Raw genomic sequence first — 5,968 nt, 5'->3', positions numbered from 1 at the left:
TTAGGGCTTTCTATGTACAGTATCACGTCATCTGCAAACAGTGAGAGCTTTACTTCTTCCTTTCCTTTTATTTCTTTTTCTTCTCTGATTGCTGTCGCTAGGACTTCCAGAACTATAGTGAATAATAGTGGTGAAAGTGGACACCCTTGTCTTGTTCCTGATCTTAGGGGGGATGCTTTCAGTTTTTCACCATTGAGAATAATATTTGCTGTAGGCTTATCATATATGGCCTTTACTCTGTTGAGGTAGGTTGCTTCTATGCCCATATTTTGAAGAGTTTTAATCATAAATAGGTGCTGAATTTTGCCAAAGGCTTTTTTTGCATCTATTGAGATGATCATATGGTTTTAATCTTTCAATTTGTTAATATAGTGTATCACATTGACTGATTTCTGTATATTGAAGAATCCTTCTATCCCTCAAATAAACCCAACTTGATCATGGTGTATGAGCTTTTTGATGTGTTGCTGAATTCTGTTTGTTAAAATTTTGTTGAGGATTTTTGCATCTATGGTCCTCAGTGATATTGGCCTGTAGTTTTCTTTCTTTTTTTTTTTTTTTTTTTGGCCTGTAGTTTTCTACCACCATGGACCAGTGACAAACAACTCATGGATCAGCTGTGGTCCAGAGGCCATCTTGATTACTCAGTACAAAGGCTTCATCACTTCCACGTCTGCTCTTCTAAATCTGGTAGACATTTCAAATTGCAAGCTCCAAGAATTTGACTTCCTTTTCCTATGTATTCTGCTGTGTCATCCATTCCCTAGGCCCATAAGTGCAGAACATATTAACTGCTGGAGAGAAATATTGGAAGAAGTAGCAATTAGGTCACAGAAAACAGTGGAAATGAAACTGCATCGGTTAACTCTCCAAGTTTCACTCTTGATGCAGAAATGAGAAGTATAAAATTGGCTTTTAAAAAAGGAAGAGAACAAGAGACTAATCATAATTTGTAAATTAACGACAACCTACAGAAAAAAAAGTGTGTTTTTTTTTTTTAATAGTAGGATGGATTATTCGGAGAAGGCGATGGCACCCCACTCCAGTACTCTTGCCTGGAAAATCCCATGGATGGAGGAGCCTGGTGGGCTGCAGTCCATGGGGTCGCTAAGAGTCGGACACGATTGAGCGACTTCACTTTCACTTTTCCCTTTCATGCATTGGAGAAGGAAATGGCAACCCACTCCAGTGTTCTTGCTTGGAGAATTCCAGGGACGGGGGAGCCTGGTGGGCTACCACCGTCTATGGGGTCGCACAGAGTCGGACACGACTGAAGTGACTTAGCAGCAGCAGCAGGTTGGATTATTACAAACAGTAGCAAAATCAAGAACCCTTCTACTATACTAGACTAATGGTTAGAAACCATAATAAGGGTTCCACTCACACTAACTGTGAAACAAAACACCCAGAAATCAAATTAATAGGAAGTCACTGAATGTATTTGAAGAAAATAAAGAAAGCTTACTGAGATACTTGAGAGATTAGTTTACTCACCAAGTTGTGTCCAACTCTTTGAATCCCCATGGACTGCAGCATGCCAGGCCTCCCTGTCTTTCACCATCTCTCAGAGTTTGCCCAAGCTCATGTCCAAATTAGTAAGTTTATATTGTAAAGAGTTATACATTTGTCTACAAATATAATTCCATCCTAGTCAAAATCATGTAGAAGGGGTAAGGAGGACTTGACAAAGTGATTCTCAAATCTATCTAAAAATTAAAGGGATGATACTAACCAGAAAAAGATTTCAACAGAGAAACTTGAGGGAGTACTTATTATCCTTTTTGATATTGTATGACATTGAAAAGCTACAGAAATTAAAATAGAATAATTCTGCACATACATGAAAAGAGAAGTAAGTGAAACAGAAAGATTCAAAAAGAGGCCTAAATGTCAATAAAAAATTTAATATATGACAAATGCACAATAAAAATCATGAGAGGAAGGATGAGTTGTTTAAAAAATGGTGTTAGAACAATTGGTTAACAAATGTGCCCATTCCTGGACTCCTCTTTGTATTTCCTTGTTCGTTTGGGCTGGGTGTCCTCATGTGACTTGTATTGGCCAATGAAATGTGAGTTCGAGTGATGCATGTCACTTCTGATAAGCTGTAAGAGCCAGTGCACAGTTTCCCTTGTTTCTACTTCCTCTAGTGAGTCCTGAGTAAGAATGATGCACAGAAGAGCTCCTAAGTGACGCATAATAAATGTGTAGTGAGAGAGAAATAAACCTTTGTTTAAAGCCTCTGGAATTTAGAGTTTCTATTATGCATCATAACCCAGCCTACCCTGACTGATATAATTTCTATCTCACACTTTAAACTTGTCCTGAGGCAGGAGGCAAATGAGCCCCGCCAGGGTAAAGCAATTGGAGATTCATTCTATATTGATGGAGATTCATCTCTATTGACAGAAATTCCAAGATAAGAATAGCAGGACAATTAGGGAGGAGGCTAGATCTGGCACATACAACATATTTCTCATTCCCAAAGTCAGGAGATCTCTCTGATCACACAAACACAGAAAAGGCTCCTAGAGGCCAAAGGGGAGTCATGTCAAGGGATATTCTACCCAGCTGACTTTTCAGTAGGATCCATCTTAGCTAAGAGATGTGTGCACACACAAGGAAGGATCCTGAGATATACCAAATATGGAAAGTGAATCATAATGATATGATTTGTATATGATTTCCAGGTGAATCATAATGATTGGCCAAAGGAATCATAATGATTGGCCAAAGGAAACCCAGAAGAAATGCCTCATATAAGTGATTTTAAATGCCATGTGGGTGCAACTTAAGCACTCTCCCTCTGCCTGTGTGTCTCTCCACACATACTATACTCTTTTCCCTCCTACTAAATACTTTACTTGCTTCACTACTTTCCAACTTTGTGGAAATTCTTTTCTGCAAAGTCAAAGAGCCAGGGCCCTTGTCACTGACCACTGGTCTAGTGGCTAGGATCTGGTGTTTTCACCACTGCAACCTAGCCTTAATTGCTGGTTGGGAATCCAAGCCCTGCTCCAAGCCATTGCAGGCCACCCAAGATCAGTTAGAAGAAAAACAATTCACACCAATATTTTAGAGATGCAAATCATTAATATTCAGCGTATTAATGTTTTGGAGTATTTGTGGTTTTGAGAGGAGTGTTAGGGGGATGGCATTCAATTCAGTTCAGTTCAGTTCAGTTCTATCGCTCAATCGTGTCTGAGACTTTGTGACCCCGTGGACTGCAGCACGCCAGGCCTCCCTGTCCATCACCAATTCCTGGAGTTTACTCAAACTCATGCCCATTGAGCCAGTGATGCCATCCAGCCATCTCATCCTCTGTTGTCCCCTTCTCCTCCTGCCTCCATCTTTCCCAGCATCAGGGTCTTTTCTAATGAGTCAGTTCTTCACATCAGGTGGCGAAATTATTGGAGTTTCAGCTTCAAAGGCATTGCTGAACCCCCAAGATAAAGTGCTATATGCAGGGCCAGCTACATAATAAAGCACAGAATTAAAATGCAGGGTCCCTTGTTTTAAAATTTATATAATTTCAAGATGGTGACCACAGAGCATAAACTATGCATTGGGGCATCAGATCAGATCAGTCGCTCAGTCATGTCCGACTCTTTGTGACCCCATGAATCGCAGCATGCCAGGCCTCCCTGTCCAACACCAACTCCTGGAGTTCACTGAGACTCACGTCCATCGAGTCAGTGATGCCATCCAGCCATCTCATCCTCTGTCGTCCCCTTCTCCTCTTGCCCCCAATCCCTCCCAGCATCAGAGTCTTTTCCAGTGAGTCAACTCTTCGCATGAGGTGGCCAAAGTACTGGAGTTTAAGCTTTAGCATCATTCCTTCCAAAGAAATCCCAGGGCTGATCTCCTTCAGAATGGACTGGTTGGATCTCCTTGCAGTCCAAAGGACTCTCAAGAGTCTTCTCCAACACCACAGTTCCAACAGCATCAATTCTTCGGCACTCAGCCTTCTTAACAGTCCAACTCTCACATCCATACATGACCACAGGAAAAACCATAGCCTTGACTAGACGGGGCATAGTTTATGCATAAACTATGGGAGATCAGCCCTGGGATTTCTTTGGAAGGAATGATGCTAAAGCTGAAACTCTAGTACTTTGGCCACCTCATGCGAAGAATTGACACAATTTCCTAACTATGCTGCCTCAGATTATACTTCCACAAGGCAGTGAGGTTGATGTTTGTGTTTCATTCATGAAGTCTTTACTCCAGTGTTGCCTTCTCATTTAAGCTAACCTCTGTCCTCCATACTCCTTATTTATTTTTCTCCTGTAATACTTTTCACTATCCATCATGGTATACATTTACACATTTATCTTATTTATGTGTATCTCCCCTACTAGAATGTAATCCATGAGGGCACATATTTTTGTCTATTTTGGTCATTATTATATCCTCAACACCTAGGACAGTGCCTATCATATAGTGATTACTCAGTAAATATCTATCGAAAGAGTGAACAAATGAATTTAAAGAATATCAATAAGAATATCTAACAGGCATCCACACATTATTGGTTCACCTGCTCAACAATAGTTAATGATTTTGTTTCAAGTCACAGTATCATGTTATCCCCTGTGAATAGGGTAACAACTGCACCACAGCATCCTCTGTCCAATAACAAAATTGGGTCCTTGGCCCATTGCTGGAAATCCTGACGGTAATTGTGAAATTGCTCATTACACAGGATGTCATGAGGTTGGGACTCTATAGAACAGAGGGTCTCCGCCACCCATGCCTGTTAGGAATTGGGCTGCACAGAAGGAGGTGAGCAGTGGCAAGCGAGCAAAGCTTCATCTGTATTTACAGCTGCTTCCTATCACCGTCTGAGCTCTGCCTCCTGTCAGATCAGCAGCAGCATTAGATTCTCTTAAAAGCACAAACCCTACTGTGAACTGCACATTCCAGGGATATACATTGTGTGCTTCTCACGAGAATCATCCTGAAATCACCCCCCACCCCTGCCCTTATCCCCAGTCCATGGAAAAAAATCATCTTCCATGAAATTGGTTCCTGGTGCCAAAAAGGTTAGGGACTGCTGCTACAGGGAAAGAGACTTTTTTTAAAAAATAATTTTACTAGGTTGTAATTTACCATAAAATGCACTCATTTGAATGGTATGGCTTGATGCACTTAGATATATGTATATACTTACATTCTATGTTGTTTTATTTGGTAAAAATACACAAAATTAAGTTTACCATAATAACGATTTAAGTGTACAGTTCAGTAATGTTAAGTATATTTACATTGTACAACAAAATTCTCTAGAATATTTTTATCTTGAAAAATTGAAACTGTATACCCACTAAACATGAAATCCTCTTCCCCAGGGAAAAGTTTCCTTTTAATTCATCCTTATAATGAAGCATTCAGAATGCATAAAGAACTCCTTAAAGTAATCTCAAAATCGGACTACTTCCAGAAAGAGTCAAGGAATCATTTACTACTCTTAAGTGTACAAATAAAAGAAAAACTATCCAACTCAAATCAACTACTAAATTAATAAAAAGAATTTAGAGGCTCCTGTAAATAATAGTCTTCTATCTGGGGCTCAAATGATGGGACCAGGACTAGCTTCTCTTTGCATTTCAGTTCTTTTTTTTTTTTTCTAATTTTATTTTATTTTTAAACTTAACATAATTGTATTAGTTTTGCCAAATATCAAAATGAATCCGCCACAGTGCATTTCAGTTCTGTCTCTAGGTATTATAACCCTTCCCAGGGTGGTGGGAGCAGCCAACCTTTTCTTCCTGGGCCTTGTGAGGAGGCTCTTCCTTCCTGGCAATCCAAACAGATGACTCCTCAGTCCAATGGTAAGATGACTTCCCATTAGATCAGTCTGGTTTCCTGCCCAAGATGGAACTAATCTCTGTGGGCAGAGGAATGGAGTCTATTGATAGTCTTAAACCAATTAGGATACATGAGGGAGCTTGGGTAGGAGTCTACC

The sequence above is a fragment of the Bos mutus genome, chromosome 13 (assembly GCF_027580195.1).
Source record: "Bos mutus isolate GX-2022 chromosome 13, NWIPB_WYAK_1.1, whole genome shotgun sequence".
Taxonomy (NCBI): domain Eukaryota; kingdom Metazoa; phylum Chordata; class Mammalia; order Artiodactyla; family Bovidae; genus Bos; species Bos mutus.
Note: the sequence above shows the minus strand (reverse complement) of the source record.